The sequence below is a fragment of the Coregonus lavaretus genome (assembly GCF_964263955.1).
Source record: "Coregonus lavaretus genome assembly, chromosome: 16".
NCBI classification, from domain to species: Eukaryota; Metazoa; Chordata; class Actinopteri; order Salmoniformes; family Salmonidae; genus Coregonus; species Coregonus lavaretus.
In genome coordinates this window covers 34583260-34602348 of record NC_140003.1, presented here as the reverse complement: position 1 = coordinate 34602348, position 19089 = coordinate 34583260, and the positions used below count along the sequence as shown (strand labels likewise).

The following is a 19089-nucleotide window of genomic DNA, read 5'->3' as shown; positions in this document are numbered from 1 at the left end:
ATGTATAGGCTCTGAATCAGCCATGCTTGTCAGAAATAGTTGCAGGGTTTGGGCCAGGCTATGTTTGTCTGGAGGGAGATCATCAGTCCTGTCCCATCCTGCTCTGCTATTGTTCTCCATGGTTCTCATCTCCCACACGCTGACAGGAAGGCTATTCTCCACAGTCAATGGGAGGAAGTGGGTACTCGTGCCAGGATCGGCTGCTCTGGGTATCTCAGGGAGGTAAAACGCACATCCATTCAGAAAAACCTTTCTGGCACAGCGTTTTAAGCCTAAATGACTGGTGTTAATCATGCAAACCAACAGTTTTTTAAGGCACTGGTTGAAAATATCCAATAGAAGGCAATAGCAACTCAAAGTCGTTAAGGGGAAAAGTAAGAACACAAACTTAACAGACATTACATTAGACCCCTTACAATGAGACAAAACACTGAATTAAATGGATTTGACACTTAAGAGCAGTAACTATATATTTCCAGTTTGAAGGATTTGGAATAATATTACATAGGCAGTCTTTTGAATGTAAAAATTATATTTGTTTTGACGGGGCAGTAAATGAGTTTCTCTGTCTGGGCATGACGTGACAAGTCAGTCATAAACAATTATGACCAAAAACAGGGTACCAGTTACCGCAAGCTTATGTTATTTTTTTCGCTGCAAGGATGCAGTCTGGCCACGACCAGATTCAAACCATTTGAGCCCCTCCCTTCCGTCCACCATATGGCCGGACCAATCAGTGTCCTCTGATAATATGTGGGGCTGGTTTAGTTGATGACAACGAAGAGCACCTGTACTGGGCGAAGAAGTCGAAAATCATAAAATGTGGTCCTCTGTAGCTCAATTGGTAGAGCATGGCGCTTGTAACGCCAGGGTAGTGGGTTCGATCCCCAGGACCACCCATACGTAAAAATGTATGCACATGACTGTAAGTCGCTTCGGATAAAAGCGTCTGCTAAATGGTATATTATTATTATATTATAACAATGGCTGCTCTTGAGGTTGATGTTGATGCTGCTATAGCAGCAGTTATATCAGAACTGGAGGTCACAACTTAATTTAAGGAACAGTGAATAACTGCATTAAATGCTTTTCTCTGGGAGAAAACGTTTTCGCTCTTCTCCTGACTGGGTTTAGCCAAGAGCTTGCTTTACCAGCTAGCTCCACCGATAGTCAATAAGGCAGTGTACGGATACTTACAGTAAGACGCCAACCACTAGGTAAGAACGCAGTAATAACCTGTTCATATATAATACGTAGCTGCTAAATACTGATATAAAGTTCAATGTATTTTCCTGGTTATGTAGAAACAATTATTAGTTACCAGAAGAACTATCAATAATAGAGGTTAGCTGGCTATTAACAGGGTGTCTGTGTTTTTAATATTGGCTGTATTAAACACTTTAATACCTTTTTAGACTATATGGAATTGATTATATTTGTTTGTAAATTGTTATTGTACTTGTGGTGTTGTTTAAACTGTTCCAAACGGTCAGAAAAATATTGTAATCTAACAGAACATGTTTGAGACAAATACTGTAATAAGCGCACAGCATGCACTCCTCCTACCCTCCTTGATATCCTTCTTATGTATTATTACAATTAGTATTATTATAGCTAAAACATTCTTTAATACATTTCAAGTTCATAAAAATTAACTTGGCAAGAGTATATTGTCCTGCTGATAGCCCATCAAAGATGGAATAGGTAAGGCTGCCAAACGATTTACACTTGGCCCACAGCTTTTTAACGTATTTACAATGCACTTTCACTGACTCTGTGGTTAATAGAAGAGGGTACCAAGCTTTCTGCAGGTCAACATTTTCTTTATCAACAATTACGTTGAGTGAAGGGCATTCACGTCGGCCATTTACAGTGAGCACATAGGCCTATACTCCGCCCAACCATGATTGTGACCATAATCTCCTCACCCTCTACAACAAGCCTTCTCCGCCTGACTCTCTACCATTGCCACCAGATTCTTCTTGCTATTGTTGTTATCTGTTCAGTAACATTCCAGTCTCACAACAACTGAAATAAATAATTTCATATAATCATATACATATAATCCTTAAGAAGCGCCTTCTTTTGTCATTTTTTTCCACGTGACAATAGAAGGCGCTTCTTACGGATTCTGTGTAATTACAGGGTTAAAAAAATGACAAAAGAAGGCGCTTCTTACGGAACAACTCAAAAGGTTAACGGTTTATGCATTAATTCCAAAGGTTAGGTCAATGGTTTAGGGAAGGCTTAAAACAAAATAATTAAAAACGACACGCTATTACCATCTGGTATCATCAGTATTCACCGTATTCTCCCAACTTGCTAGTTCATTGTGAACTGCGGTAGCACAAATCAGAATCTATTCCTATTGATCAGTCTGTTCTCCTACCATGGCTTAGATGACTGACCTCAGCTTTCCCACCTAGCCGAGCTATTAGACTATCCTTTTGTAAATTAATTGAGGTTTGAATGTTTCTGTCCAAGAGTCTCTCTCCTCTCACACTACAGAGTCCTGCATCTGGCAAATAAATGTATCATTAGCCTACGGGTGGTCCCGGAGTTGAGCGAGAACATGGGTAAATAAAATATTGCAATAACACTTGATTTTCAAAAAAAATAGGATACTTGTGCCTTACAACCCTACATAAGCAATCTAAGTGATAAATTGACTGTTTTCGAAATTGTATTAGCATTATTAGTTGGCTAATTCAGGATTTCGTTCAAGTGATGAACAGAATATTTTTGCTAATGAAATTGGTTATTTCTTTGCCTAAAGTTGTTTTAGTAAAATTACTTGTCTAATTCAGGCTTTTGTTCATAGACCATACACAGGCCATATAGACCTACAGTTAAAACGCGTGCAGCTGGAAAATAAAATATAATTTTAAAAAAGAAAGAAAAAAGTAACGACGATCAGAAAGGATGTGTCGGTGCTTATTTCTTTTAAACCAAAGCCATGAATGAGTGAGTCAGAATAGCCTACTAAATAGACCAAGCCTAAACTAATCAATTAAATTGCCTAAATAAACTAGTAAATGTAATAAATGAAATAAATCAATTAAATATCTCAGGTCTTGAAAATATGGGCAACCTTTTTCCCCTCCGTATACAACATGGGCACGATCCCGACTTAGACATTTATGCCTTTCCTATGCACACCTTTCCTACGCACTTCTCAGTGTTTGGTATTCAGACGTACATTTTTTAGTCCCGTGATGCGCTATGCATGTGCAGCTACCTTGCGCGCTAAAAATATATATCATTCAACTGCTGAAAACCCTCCCACTTGCTGGCCAACAGATTTTCTTGTGGAGTTTTTATTCAATGGGATTTTCAGTACATTTATCTTAAGTCATCCCTTTTGTCGAGAGACTCAATAGAATACATAGAGAGAACGGGTCAGAATATAAGAATCAATGAAAGAAAGCAATCTATGCATATTCGTCTCCATTTCAGCACCAACTGGTATTGTATTTTGTATTTATTAAGGATCCCCTCACTCGTCCTGCAGTCCAGCAATATTAAGGCAGTTATATACAATTAAAGATATTACATGACTTTACATTTCATAACACTTTTCAAAACACATTAAGTGTGTGCCCTCAGGCCACCGCTCTACTACCACATATACAGTGAGGGAAGAAAGTATTTGATCCCCTGCTGATTTTGTACGTTTGCCCACTGACAAAGAAATGATCAATCTATAATTTTACTGGTAGGTTTATTTGAACAGTGAGAGACAGAATAACAACAAAAAATCCAGAAAAACGCATGTCAAAAATGTTATAAATTGATTTGCATTTTAATGAGGGAAATAAGTATTTGACCCCCTCTCAATCAGAAAGATTTCTGGCTCCCAGGTGTCTTTTATACATGTAACGAGCTGAGATTAGGAGCACACTTAAAGGGAGTGCTCCTAATCTCAGTTTGTTACATGTATAAAAGACACCTGTCCACAGAAGCAATCAATCAATCAGATTCCAAACTCTCCACCATGGCCAAGACCAAAGAGCTCTCCAAGGATGTCAGGGACAAGATTGTAGACCTACACAAGGCTGGAATGGGCTACAAGACCATCGCCAAGCAGCTTGGTGAGAAGGTGACAACAGTTGGTGCGATTATAGGCAAATGGAAGAAACACAAAAGACCTGTAAATCTTCCTCGGCCCGGGGCTCCATGCAAGATCTCACCTCGTGGAGTTGCAATGATCATGAGAATGGTGAGGAATCAGCCCAGAACTACACGGGAGGATCTTGTCAATGATCTCAAGGCAGCTGGGACCATAGTCACAATTGGTAACACACTACGCCATGAAGGACTGAAATCCTGCAGCGCCCGCAAGGTCCCCCTGCTCAAGAAAGCACATATACAGGGCCGTCTGAAGTTTGCCAATGAACATCTGAATGATTCAGAGGAGAACTGGGTGAAAGTGTTGTGGTCAGATGAGACCAAAATCGAGCTCTTTGGCATCAATTCAACTCGCCGTGTTTGGAGGAGGAGGAATGCTGCCTATGACCCCAAGAACACCATCCCCACCGTCAAACATGGAGGTGGAAACATTATGCTTTGGGGGTGTTTTTCTGCTAAGGGGACAGGACAACTTCACCGCATCAAAGGGATGATGGACAGGGCCATGTACCGTCAAATCTTGGTTGATAACCTCCTTCCCTCAGCCAGGGCATTGAAAATGGGTCGTGGATGGGTATTCCAGCATGACAATGACCCAAAACATTTTTTGAAATATTTAGGACTAACTTATTCATTGCCACCCATTCTGAAACTGATTGCAGCTCTTTGTTAATTGTTGAATCATCAAATCCAGTGGCATGTCATTAGTAAAGATTGAAATAAGTAAGGGGCCTAGACATCTGCCCTGGGGAATGCCAGACTATGTTGGAGAGGCTTTCATTAAAGAACACCTTCTGTGTTCTGTTAGAAAGGTAACTCTTTATCCACAATATAGCAGGGGGTGTTAAGCCATTTTACATTTACATTTTAGCAGACTCTTATCCAGAGCGACTTGCAGTTAGTGAGTGCATACACTACTTATTTTTTATTTTTCATACTGACCCCCGTGGGAATCGAACCCACAACCCTACCAACTGAGCTACATCCCTGCCGGCCATTCCCTCCCCTACCCTGGACGACGCTGGGCCAATTGTGCGGCGCCCCATGGGTCTCCCAGTCGCGGCCGGCTACGACAGAGCCTGGATTCGAACCAGGATCTCTAGTGGCACAGCTAGCACTGCCGCCACTCGGGAAGCCATAACACATACCTTTTTCCAGCAGCAGACTATGATCAAAAATGTCAAAAGCAGCACTATTGTCTAGTAAAACAGCTCCCACAATCTTTTTATTATCAAAATCATCAATTTCACTCAGCCAATTGTCAGGCATTTGTGTAAATGCCGTGCATGTTGAATTCCCTTCCCTATAAGCTTGCTGAAAGTCTGTTGTTAATTTGTTTACAGTAAAATAGCATTGTATCTGGTGAAACACAATTCTTTCCAAAAGTTTACTACGGGTTGGTAACAGGCTGATTGGTTGGCTATTTGAGCCAGTAAAGGGGGCTTTGCTATTATTGGGTAGTGGAATTACTTTTGCTTCCAGGCCTCCAGGCTTGAGGGCACACACTTTCTTGTAAGATTGAATTTATGGCAAATAGGAGTGGCAATATCATCCGCTATTATCATCTGTAATTTTCCACCGAAGTTGTCAAACCCAGGTGGCTTGTCATTGCTGATAGACAACAATTTCTTCACCTCTTCCACACTCACTTTACAGAATTCAAAATTACAATGCTTGTCTTTGTGATTTGGTCAGTTATACTTGGATGTGTAGGGTCGGCGTTTGTTGCTGGCATGTCATGCCTAAATTTGCCAATCTTGCTAATGAAAAACTAATTAAAGTAGATTTAAAAAATACCCTAATCTTGTAGATTATTAATGCAAATATTAGGGTTAGGAAAGTATGTATATAAAAAAAACTGTTTGGAGAACCTTTACTCACTAAATATATTGATGAATAAAAAATACAGTGGTTTGATTCCTCCTGAAAGTTGTCATATTCAAGTTCAATCCATAAAATTATTGGAAGGTGGAAAAAAATAGGGGTTGAACAATGACCCTATAAATCTACCTTAATTCTCACTAATTATGGAACGGTCCAGTCGTTGTGAATCGTGCACCAGGCTCAAGGTTTAACCTGCTACATGTGGTCTGAGTTCCATAATTATTCAAATAGGCAACATGTCACAAATTATTGCACAACGTTAGCCTAATATTATCCACTAATGCTAGCGACCCTCAGGAACAACTTACAAGGACTTGACAGAGGAACGAAAGGTAAAAGGAATGGAATGATGAAAAAAATATATATATACAGTGGGGAGAACAAGTATTTGATACACTGCCGATTTTGCAGGTTTTCCTACTTACAAAGCATGTAGAGGTCTGTAATTATTATCATAGGTACACTTCAACTGCGAGAGACGGAATCTAAAACAAAAATCCAGAAAATCACATTGTATGATTTTTAAGTAATTCATTTGCATTTTATTGCATGACATAAGTATTTGATCACCTACCAACCAGTAAGAATTCAGGCTATCACAGACCTGTTAGTTTTTCTTTAAGAAGCCCTCCTGTTCTCCACTCATTACCTGCATTAACTGCTCCTGTTTAAACTTGTTACCTATATAAAAGACACCTGTCCACACACTCAATCAAACAGACTCCAACCTCTCCACAATGGCCAAGACCAGAGAGCTGAGTAAAGACATCAGGGATAAAATTGTAGACCTGCACAAGGCTGGGATGGGCTACAGGACAATAGGCAAGCAGCTTGGTGAGAAGGCAACAACTGTTGGCGCAATTATTAGAAAATGGAAGAAGTTCAAGATGACGGTCAATCACCCTCGGTCTGGGGCTCCATGCGAGATCTCATCTCGTGGGGCATCAACGATCATGAGGAAGGTGAGGGATCAGGAACCAGAACTACACGGCAGGACCTGGTCAATGACCTGAAGAGAGCTGGGACCACAGTCTCAAAGAAAACCATTAATAACACACTACGCCGTCATGGATTAAAATCCTGCAGCGCACGCAAGGGCCCCCTGCTCAAGCCAGCGCATGTCCAGGCCCGTCTGAGGTTTGCCAATGACCATTTGGATGATCCAGAGGAGGAATGGGAGAAGGTCATGTGGTCTGATGAGACAAAAATAGAGTTTTTTGGTCTAAACTCCACTCGCCGTGTTTGGAGGAAGAAGAAGGATGAGTACAACCCCAAGAACTCCATCCCAACCGTGAAGCATGGAGGTGGAAACATCATTCTTTGGGGATGCTTTTCTGCAAAGGGGACAGGACGACTGCACCGTATTGAGGGGAGGATGGATGGAGCCATGTATTGGCCAACAACCTCCTTCCCTCAGTAAGAGCATTGAAGATGGGTTGTGGCTGGGTCTTCCAGCATTACAAAGACCCGAAACACACAGCCAGGGCAACTAAGGAGTGGCTCCGTAAGAAGTATCTCAAGGTCCTGGAGTGGCCTAGCCAGTCTCCAGACCTGAACCCAATAGAAAATCTTTGGAGGGAGCTGAAAGTCCGTATTGCCCAGCGACAGCCCCGAAACCTGAAGGATCTGGAGAAGGTCTGTATGGAGGAGTGGGCCAAAATCCCTGCTGCAGTGTTTGCAAACCTGGTCAAGACCTACAGGAAACGTATGATCTCTGTAATTGCAAACAAAGGTTTCTGTACCAAATATTAAGTTCTGCTTTGCTGATGTATCAAATACTTATGTCATGCAATAAAATGCAAATTAATTACTTAAAAATCATACAATGTGATTTTCTGGATTTTTGTTTTAGATTCCGTCTCTCACAGTTGAAGTGTACCTATGATAAAAATTACAGACCTCTACATGCTTTGTAAGTAGGAAAACCTGCAAAATCGGCAGTGTATCAAATACTTGTTCTCCCCACTGTTCAGGTCTACTCTCCTGAGTGGCGCAGTGGTCTAAGGCACTGCATCACAGTGTTAACTGTGCCACTAGAGATCCTGGTTCGAATCCAGGCTCTGTCGCAGCCGGCCGCGACCGGGAGACTCATGGGCGGCGCACAATTGGCCCAGCGTCGTCCAGGGTAGGGGAGGGAATGGCCGGCAGGGATGTAGCTCAGTTGATAGAGCATGGCGTTTGCAACACCAGGGTTGTGGGTTTGATTCCCACGGGGGGGCAGTATAAAAAAAAGATGTATTCACTAACTGTAAGTCGCTCTGGATAAGAGCGTCTGCTAAATGACTAAAATGTAAATGTACATATGAGATGAGTAGTGCAAGGTATGTAAACATTATTAAAGTGACCGTAAACATTATTAAAGTGACTAGTGTTCCATTTCTTAAAGTGGCCAGTGATTTCAATAGGCAGCAGCAGCCTCTAATGTGCTAGTGATGGATATTTAACAGTCTGATGGCCTTGAGATAGAAGCTGTTTTTCATTCTCTCGGTCCCAGCTTTGATGCACCTGTACTGACCTCGCCTTCTGTATGATAGCAAGGTGAACAGGCAGTGGCTCGGGTAGTTGATGTCCTTGATGATCTTTTTGGCCTTCCTGTGACATCGGGTGCTGTATGTGTCTTGGAGGGTGGGTAGTTTGCCCCCGGTAATACGTTCGGCAGACTGCACCTCCCACAACCGCAGGGCTCTCCAGCACGACAGGATGCTCTCAATTGTGCATCTGTAAAAGTTTGTGAGGGTTTTAGGTGATAAGCCACATTTCTTCAGCCTCCTGAGGTTGAAGAGGCTCTGTTGCGCCTTCTTCACCATACTGTCTGCGTGGGTGGACCATTTCAGTTTGTCGGTGATGTGTACGCCAAGGAACTTGAAGCTTTCCACCTTCTCCACTGCGGTCCCGTCGATGTGGATAGGGGGGTGCACCCTCTGCTGTTTCCTGAAGTCCACAACCATCTCCTTTGTTTTGTTGATGTTGAGTGAGAAGGATTACTTTATCCTATCCCAGGTATTCCTTAAAGAGGTGGGGTTTCAAATGTCTCCGGAAGGTGGTGAGTGACTCCGCTGTCCTGGCGTCGTGAGGGAGCTTGTTCCACCATTGGGGTGCCAGAGCAGCGAACAGTTTTGACTGGGCTGAGGAGGAACTATGCTTCCGCAGAGGAAGGGGAGCCAGCAGGCCAGAGGTGGATGAACGCAATGCCCTCGTTTGGGTGTAGGGACTGATCAGAGCCCGAAGGTACAGAGGTGCCGTTCCCCTCACTGCTCCATAGGCAAGCACCATGGTCTTGTAGTGGATGCGAGCTTCAACTGGAAGCCAGTGGAGTGTGCGGAGGAGGGGGGTGACGTGAGAGAACTTGGGAAGGTTGAACACCAGACGGGCTGCGGCATTCTGGATGAGTTGTAGGGGTTTAATGGCACAGGCAGGGAGGCCAGCCAACAGCGAGTTGCAGTAGTCCAGACGGGAGATGACAAGTGCCTGGATTAGGACCTGTGCCGATTCCTGTGTAAGGCAGGGTCGTACTCTCCGAATGTTGTAGAGCATGAACCTGCAGGAGCGGGTCACCGCCTTGATGTTGGCGGAGAACGACAGGGTGTTGTCCAGGGTCACGCCTAGGCTCTTCGCACTCTGGGAGGAGGACACAGCGGAGTTGTCAACCGTGATGGCGAGATCATGGAACGGGCAGTCCTTCCCCGGGAGGAAGAGCAGCTCCATCTTGCCAGGGTTCAGCTTGAGGTGGTGATCCGTCATCCATACTGATATGTCTGCCAGACATGCAGAGATGCGATTCGCCACCTGGTTATCAGAAAGGGGAAAGGAGAAGATTAGTTGTGTATCGTCAGCGTAGCAATGATAGGAGAGGCCATGTGAGGATATGACATAGCCAAGTGACTTGGTGTATAGGGAGAAAAGGAGAGGGCCTAGAACTGAGCCCTGGGGGACACCAGTGGTGAGAGCACATGGTGCGGAGACAGCTTCTCGCCACGCCACTTGGTAGGAGCGACCGGTCAGGTAGGACGCAATCCACGAGTGAGCCGCGCCGGAGATGCCCAGCTCGGAGAGGGTGGAGAGGAGGATCTGATGGTTCACAGTATCAAAGGCAGCAGACAGGTCTAGAAGAACAAGAGCAGAGGAGAGAGAGTTAGCTTTAGCAGTGAGGAGAGCCTCCGTGACACAGAGAAGAGCAGTCTCAGTTGAATGACCAGTCCTGAAACCTGACTGGTTTGGATCAAGAAGGTCATTCTGAGAGAGATAGCAAGAGAGTTGGCTAAAGACGGCAAGCTCAATAGTTTTGGAAAGAAAAGAAAGAAGGGATACTGGTCTGTAGTTGTTGACATCAGTGGGATCGAGTGTTGGTTTCTTGAGAAGGGGAGCAACTCTCGCTCTCTTGAAGACGGAAGGGACATGGCCAGCGGTCAAGGATGAGTTGATCAGCGAGGTGAGGTAGGGGAGAAGGTCACCGGAGATGGTCTGGAGAAGAGAGGAGGGGATGGGGTCAAGCGGGCAGGTTGTTGGGCGGCCTGCAGTCACAAGTCGCAGGATTTTATCTGGAGAGAGAGGGGAGAAAGAAGTCAAAGCATAGGGTAGGGCAGTGTGAGTAGGACCAGCAGTGTCATTAGACTTAACAAACGAGGATCGAATGTCGTCAACCTTCTTTTCAAAGTGGTTGACGAAGTCATCCACAGAGAGAGAGGAGGGGGGGGCGGGGAGGATTCAGGAGGGAGGAAAATGTGGCAAAGAGCTTCCTAGGGTTAGAGACAGATGCTTGGAATTTAGAGTGGTAGAAAGTGGCCTTAGCAGCAGAAACAGATGAAGAAAATGTAGAGAGGAGGGAGTGAAAAGATGCCAGGTCGGCAGGGAGTTTAGTTTTCTTCCATTTCCGCTCCGCTGCCCGGAGCTCTGTTCTGTTCGCAGTCATGGGTGAACAGGGAGTACAGGAGGGGGCTGAGCACGCACCCTTGTGGGGCCCCAGTGTTGAGGATCAACGAAGTGGAGGTTTGTTTCCTACCTTCACCACCTGGGGGGGGGCCCATCAGGAAGTCCAGGACCCAGTTGCACAGGGCGTGGTTCAGACCCAAGGCCTCAATCTTAATAATGAGCTTGGAGGGTACTAAGGTGTTGAATGCTGAGCTATAGTCAATGAACAGCATTCCTACATAGATATTCCTCTTGTCCAGATGGGATAGGGCAGTGTGCAGTATGATGGCAATTTCATCGTCTGTGGATCTATTGGGGCGGTAAGCAAATTGAAGTGGGTCTAGGGTGACCGGTAAGGTAGAGGTGATATGATCCTTGACTAGTCTCTCAAAGCACTTCATGATGACAGAGGTGAGTGCTACAGGGCGATAGTCATTTAGTTCAGTTACCTTTGCTTTCTTGGGTACAGTAACAATGGTGGTCTGCGCATGCTCTGAGGACGCGGCTAGGGATGCCGTCTGGGCCGGCAGCTTTGCGGGGGTTAACATGCTTAAATATCTTAATCACGTCGGCCATGGAGAAGGAGAGGCCACAGTCCTTGGTATTGGGCCTCGTCAGTGGCACTGTGTTATCCTCAAAGCGGTCGAAGAAGGTGTTTAGCTTGTCTGGAAGTGAGACGTCGGTGTCGGCGCTGTGTCTGGTTTTCTTTTTGTAGTCCGAGATTGTCTGTAGATCCTGCCACATACATCTCGTGTCTGAGCTGTTGAATTGCGACTCCACTTTGTCTCTATACTGATGTTTTGCCAGTTTAATTGCCTTGCAGAGTGAGTAGCTACACTGTTTATATTCTGCCATATTCCCAGTCACCTTGCCATGGTTGAATGCGGTGGTTCACGCTTTCAGATTTGCGCGAAATCTGCCGTCTATCTACGGTTTCTGGTTAGGGTAGGTTTTAATAGTCACAGTGGGTACAACATCACCTATACACTTCCTGATAAACTCAGTCACTGTTTCAGTGTATATGTCTAAATTATTTTCGGAAGCTACCCGGAACATATCCCAGTCCGCGTGATCAAAACAATCTTGAAGCGTGGATTCTGATTGGTCAGACCAGCGTTGAATAGTCCTTAGCATGGGTACTTCCTGTTTGAGTTTCTGCCTATAGGAAGGGAGAACAAAATGGAGTCGTGGTCAGATTTGCCAAAAGGAGGGCGGGGGAGGGCCTTATAACCATCCCGGAAGGTTGAATAGCAATGGTCGAGGATTTTAGCAGTGCGAGTACAACAGTCGATATGTTGATAGAACTTCGGCAGCCTAGTCCTCAAATTTGCTTTGTTAAAATCCCCGGCTACAATAAATGCAGCCTCAGGATATATGGTTTCCAGTTTGCATAAGGTCCAGTGAAGTTCTTTGAGGGCCGTCGTGGTATCGGCTTGAGGGGGGATATACACGGCCGTGACTTTAACCAAATAAAATTATCTTGGGAGATAATACGGTCGGCATTTGATTGTGAGATATAATAGGTCGGGTGAACAGAAGGACTCGAGTTCCTCTATGTTACTACAATTACACCATGAGTCGTTAATCATGAAACACACACCTCCGCCCTTCTGCTTCCCGGAGAGATATTTATTCCTGTCTGCGCGATGAACTGAGAACCCATCTGGCTGGACCGATTCCGACAGAATATCCCAAGAGAGCCATGTTTCCGTGAAACAGAGTATGTTACAGGCCTTGATGTCTCTCTGGAAAGAAATCATTGCCCGTAGTTCGTCGACTTTGTTAACTAAAGATTGAACATTAGCGAGTAGAATACTTGGAAGCGGTGGGTGGTGTGCGCACCTCCTAAGTCGGACCAGCAGGCCGCTCCGAGTGCCTCTCCTTCGCAGGCGATGTTTTGGGTCAGCCGCTGGAATCAGTTCAGTTGCCCTGGGGAGAGCAAACAAAGCATCTGCTTCGGGAAAGTCGTATTCCTGGTCGTAATGCTGGTGGGTGACCGCCGCTCTGATATCCAATAATTTTTCCCGGCTGTATGTAATGATGCAAAACACTTTCTGAGCTAATAATGTAAAAAATGAATGTACACTGATTGAAGTGTATTTAACAGGTGACATCAGTAAGGGGTCATAGCTTTCACCTGGTCAGTCTATGTCATGGAAAGAGAAGGTGTTCCTAATGTTTTGTACACTCAGTGCAGATGATCCCAATTTTAGCTCGAAGACGGCTGCAATTTGAAAAGAACGAAAAGTGGCACATTGAACCATGTCACGTGGCATATTTTATAAAGTATTTGGATAGTTTTCAAACAAAGACGTCATATCTGAATTCCTCCATCTTTATGCACCATTGTTTTGTTTGGTCTTTGTCCTGTATTTTTTAGAAGCATCCAGCGGCAGACAGTGAGCGCTGAGGGCGCCCGGTCTGTGAATGTCTCAGATGGTGTTTTTGCTTCTCAGTTGGTATGTGTGCATGCAGTGTTCTAACGTCACGGACCAAGGCTATATGCAGGTCCGACCAGACTGGCCAACACAGATCCGATCAGACAGGCCAACACAGGTCCGATCAGACAGGCCAACACAGGTCCGATCAGACTGGCCAACACAGGTCCGATCAGACTGGCCAATACAGCTCCGATCAGACTGGCCAACACAGGTCCGATCAGACTGGCCAACACAGGTCCGATCAGACTGGCCAACACAGGTCCGATCAGACTGGCCAACACAGGTCCGATCAGACTGGACAACACAGGTCCAATCAGACTAGCCAACACAGGTCCAATCAGACTGGCCAACCAGGAATAGGGCCAGTCCGCCCCTGGCTGAAACCCTCATATTAAACACCAATGGTATTCACTAAGTTGATAGGTTATATTTAGGATAATCTTTCACAGCTTTGTCATTATATTTTCTATTTTAAAATCATCGTATTGTATTATTTTATATATTTTACATGTAATAAGGCAACACAAAGGGCCAGAGATAATTACAGACACCTGTGATAATCTGGGTAGAAAAATGCCACTAGATGTCATGTTATAAATTACATAAAATCCTTGAAAGTTACCAAACTTCAACTTTGTACGTTACCAGAAATATACCCTCCCTTTGCAACCCTATCTGCACCTATAGCGAACACACCCACAACACATGTAAACACACTGATCTATAATCAGCTCAATTTCTTTTCAACACTCAACACATATAGTTCGGGAGTCCACAAGGACCTGAGGAGTCGAACAAAATCAATTGAGATTCTCCTGGGGAGAAAGAGAAATGACAGACTTCTTGATTGATTGACTGACAGACGATTAGCGTGATTGCTGATTGACAGGCAGCTGTGTGAGAGGGTGTGTTTGGTCCAGAGAGCATTACAAGAGCAGCAGTCTCAGCCTTGTCAGTCTCATCTAGTTTCCTTCCAAGTCACCTTGACCCTTAGCTCATCACAAGCAGAAGACCATGCCACACAAAATGGTTGAGTCATTTGTAAGAGTCCTAAACGCTTTTGTGTGTTCCAGATTAGATGCCATTTTCTATTTGTCTTTATGCTAGAAGAAATTAGTTTATTTCATTGAGTAAGAAAAGCATTATCTTCAATACTTTGATGTGGCTTATCTGATCTGGTTGCAGCCGAGAAGGTTCTGATCGTGTACGCCCACCAGAGTACTGGGTCATTTAACGCTGCAGCTAAAGATGCAGCTGTGACAGCTCTGACTGCTCAGGGCTGTAAGGTGGAGGTGTCTGACCTCTACGCCATGAAGTTTAAAGCCTCTGCTACTGTTGACGACATCACTGGTAACAGTCTGAACCAATGCTTTACTTAATTACAGTAGTGAATGATAAGTGTGTAAGCTTGAGTGCCTATTAAATGCTTAAGGTCACAACAATTTTCTTTTGGCAAGAGCTTTTTCTTTTCTACCTCAACTTGCTTAGTCTCAGTCTGTTATGATTTATCAGGGGAGGTGAAGGATGCTGAGCACTTCCAGTATGGAGAGGAGACCATGCTGGCATGGAAGGAGGGCCGACTCTGCTGATATCACTGAGGAACACTGCAAACTCTCTGAAGCGGAGCTTGTCATATTCCAGGTGATCTCCTGCAGTACTGTTAAGTGTCTTAGGCTTACGTTGATGAAGCCAATTTTCCTAACCTAATTTTAAGTGTAGAGCCTTTAGTGCTTTTCGGATGGTGGCTGAAATGCACCCATTCCAGGTACTGGTTTTTGACTAGTGTCTCATCTCTCAGTTTCCTATGTACTGGTTCACTGTTCCTGCCATCATGAAGGGCTGGATGGACCGGGTGCTCACACTGGGATTTGCCTACACCTCAGAAAAGAGGTACAGCCAGGGCTTCTTCAAGGTAGGGGATGCATGTAGGGCCTATGTAGATTATATTTTCAACCAGCAATGATCAAGAAATGACTCAGATTTTGCTCTTACTGTTACGTCAGCTGTTGTTCAATGACACAGGAGACATTTACTGCAATGGGCCTTTTAATAACACCACAAATGGTTGGTTAACATGCTCCTTCAGTGTTCCTCTTCTGTGGTCCACTCATATCAATGTCTCCTCACCTTGTTTCCCTCCAGGACAAGAAAGCCATGCTGTCCTTCACCACTGGATCCCAGGAGTCTATGTTCAGTACCAATGGTATCAATGGAGACATGAATGTCACCCTGTGGCCATTGCAGGTATGTTAGGCTTGGCTGGCATGTAGATTGCTCTACAGTAATGAGCCTAAGCTTTCATCTGTTATCCCCACTGGATCTTTGCTTTTGACTTTCAGATTGGCAAGTACTAATATTGATGAAGGATTGCATAATTTGACCAAATCAATTAATGTGTTAATATCTACTTGAGCATGTTTATTCTCCCCCTGTAGAATGGCATCCTGCACTACTGTGGTTTCCAGGTTCTGGCTCCTCAGATCTTCTGGGCTCCACTCCACATCCCCGTTGAGGCTCGAGACAGCATGCTGGAGGCATGGTGCACACGGCTGCAAGGGCTTCTCGGAGAAATGCCGCTTACCTTCACCCCCTCGGACAGCTTTGGTGGTGGGCAGGGCTTCCATCTCAAAGAGGATGTCCAGGAGAAGCACGCAGCCAATGAGTTTGGCCTGTCTGTCGGAATCCACCTGGGCAAGCCGCTCCCACCCAACAGCCAGATCAAAGCTGGGGTGTGAAGGAAAATTGAGGAATGTCCTGCTCTTCTCTATACATGCTGTTTATGCTCTAAACCACAAATAAATATTTGTTTCCTTAAACTTAATGGTGTCTACTTTAACAAGTGTGGTGTTAAATGCTTTTTCCTAGGTAGCTTAAGTAGTCAACTGGGTAATTCAAACGTCTTTTGAAATAGTTTGACTAAATTCAGGCTTTTACAGTTCTTTCATCTACATCATTACTTTTGTAGTTTACGTGTCAGTTCTATACCCTCTCCACACAGACATGCTGCTGACCTTTATGCCTGCTCCCACTGAAGGGCTGGGTGTGGCTTGAGGCTTCAGACCCTTCTCTGCCAGAGAAGAGGCTTTGGTTTGGGTCACTACGAAGGGCCTGTACCCTGCCACTCGAAGCCCTCCACCTCATACAGAGAGGAAATGGTGCCATGTAGACGGTCTGACATGTAGTCGCTAGGAGACGGAGTCTCACAATCTGACTTTAAATCAGGGTGATGTTCAGCAGTTACTGCATTGTGGTATGACTACTCCGCTTGTTCATTCCAATTTAGGCTTTTTGCAGTAAAGTAATCCTGAATGTGACCTGGTATCTGCTAGATTTCATTCTTGAGTCTGGAACTGCTGCTTTGTCAGAACAAAGCGACAATGAAGGGGCTGTGCCACATTACGCTGGGGCGATCTCCCTGTTCCTAATTGAACAAATATGATACATTTCATGTAGGACTGCCCCAGACCTGTTTCCATCCAGTCGTTCCATAATGAACGCACAAGCCTTAGGAGTTCAGACATTCGCCTGAATAGGGTGCATAAATCACAAATGTTCAAAACGTTATAACCCTTCCACACTAAAACAAGTGACAGACAACTGCAACCTGTTAAATGGTCTTGTGGCCAACAAGTAGCAACTAATGTGCATTATTCAGCCCATAGAACGCTAGCTAAAAACTTCAGCTTGCTATCAAATATTTGTTTTATACACGGGGGGGAGAAATATAAAGGCAACAATTTACAGTTCATATAAGGAAATCATTCAATCGAAATACATTTTGCCCTAATCTATGGATTTTACATGACTGGGAATACAGATGTACATCTGGTCAGATACCTAAAGGTAGGGGCGTGGGTCAGAAAACCAGTCCGTATCTGGTGTAATCATTTGCCTCATGCAGCGCGACATCTCCTTTGTATAGAGTTGATCAGGCTGATTGTGGCATGTTGTCCCGCTGTGCGAAGTTGCTGGATATTGGCGGGAACTGGAACACCGTCAATCCAGAGCATCCCAAATATGCTCAATGGGTGATATGTCTGAGTATGGAAGAACTGGGACATTTTCAGCTTCCAGGTATTGCGTACAGATCCTTGCGACATGAATGGCACGACATGGGCTGCAGGATCTAATCACGGTATCTCTGTGGAATAAAATGTGATTGTGTTCATTGTCAGTAGCTTATACCATAACCCCACCGCCACCATGTGGCACTCTGTTCCCGTTGACCTCAGCAAACTGCTCACCCACACGACGCTATCTGCCCGATAGTTAAAACCGGGATGCATTCGTGACGAGCACACTTCTCCAGCATGCCAGTTGATGTCGAAGGTGAGCATTTGCCCACTGAAGTCGGTTACGCCGAACTGCAGTCTGGTCAAGACCCTAGTGAGAAAGACGAGCACGCAGATGAGCTTCGTTGACGGTTTCTGGCAGTTTGTGCAGAAATCCTTCGGTTGTGGAAACCCACAGTTTCATCAACTGCCTTGGTGGCTGGTCTCAGACGATCCCGCAGGTGAAGAAGCTGGATGTGGAGGTCCTGGGCTGGCATGGTCTGCGGTTGTCTGGCTGGTTGGACGTACTGCCAAATTCTCTAAAATGACGTTGGAGGCGGTTTATGGTTAAAAAAAAGTAGAACAATTTCTCTGGCAACAGCTCTGGTGGACTTACCTGCAGTCAGCATGCCAATCCCTCAACTTGACATCTGTGGCATTGTGTTGTGACAAAACTGCACATTTTAGCGTGTCCTTTTGTTGTCCCCAGCACAAGGTGCACCTGTGTAATGGGGGGGGGGGGGGGGTCCCCCCTTACACAGACAGAGATTTATTTGTATTTACAGATGGCATACAAGTTTGTTATTAAGGCACATGAAAGTTCACATTCCAGAAGGCATTTCTGCCCAAAAATAAAATAAAAAAAGTCCCATTTGTTGGCATTGGGAAATGACACAAAGTGAACATCTCATTAAATGACTTACAGCTTTATGTTTTACGTTGTGTTTCACTTTGAAGACTATGAGTGGCATTGGCCCCTAGTGAAAGTAGACAGTTGACATAGCTTATAATCAATATTGATGAATCAGCAATACACAAATTGGCTTAATTATTTATTTACTAACTAAATAACACAGAATACATAAACACACACACACGGTATAGGTAATTGATTACTAACGTAATACAATGAAAACAGGTCCATAGTGGACTGGACTAACAATAGCATGACTGCTTGGTCAGGGGAAAGAGGGGTCAGTAGAAGAGGGTGAAAGGGAGAGACAGAGATTCAAACTATCGTTGTTACATTTGGAAACTACGCTCACAGTAATCATAAAACAAAACTGATTTGAGCTTTAAGTCCTGCAGTGTGAAGAAGGCTTAAGAGGCCTCATTGATTTATGACTCCCATGTGATGTTTGGAGCCAGTGGGAGCACCCTCGTTTCGGCTGAACGCAACCCATTGCCACACGCCCCTCCATGGTTCACCACACAGCAGAAGCGCACTTGGAACATGGTCAGAACGCATGGGGTTAACTGGGAAGGCTGTTCCAGAACATACAGTGCCTTCGGAAAGTATTCACACCCTTGACTTTTCCACATTTTGTTACCTTACAGCCTTATTCTAAAATGGATTTAAAAAAAAATATATATATATCCTCAGCAATCTACACAAAGTACCCCATAACTACAAAGTGAAAACAGGTTTTTATAAATTTGGTAAATTCGTTTTTTTA

At 44.5% G+C, this 19089-nt stretch overlaps 1 pseudogene across 1 annotated transcript; it reads left to right on the top strand.

The window, feature by feature from the left end:
• Nucleotides 1-2572: 2572 nt before the first annotated feature.
• On the top strand, nucleotides 2573-16096 carry LOC311143807 (NAD(P)H dehydrogenase [quinone] 1-like; annotated as a pseudogene). The gene is made up of 6 exons: nucleotides 2573-2576; nucleotides 14547-14711; nucleotides 14874-15002; nucleotides 15160-15273; nucleotides 15504-15605; nucleotides 15797-16096. The product of its transcript is annotated as an NAD(P)H dehydrogenase [quinone] 1-like (transcript).
• Nucleotides 16097-19089: the final 2993 nt, after the last annotated feature.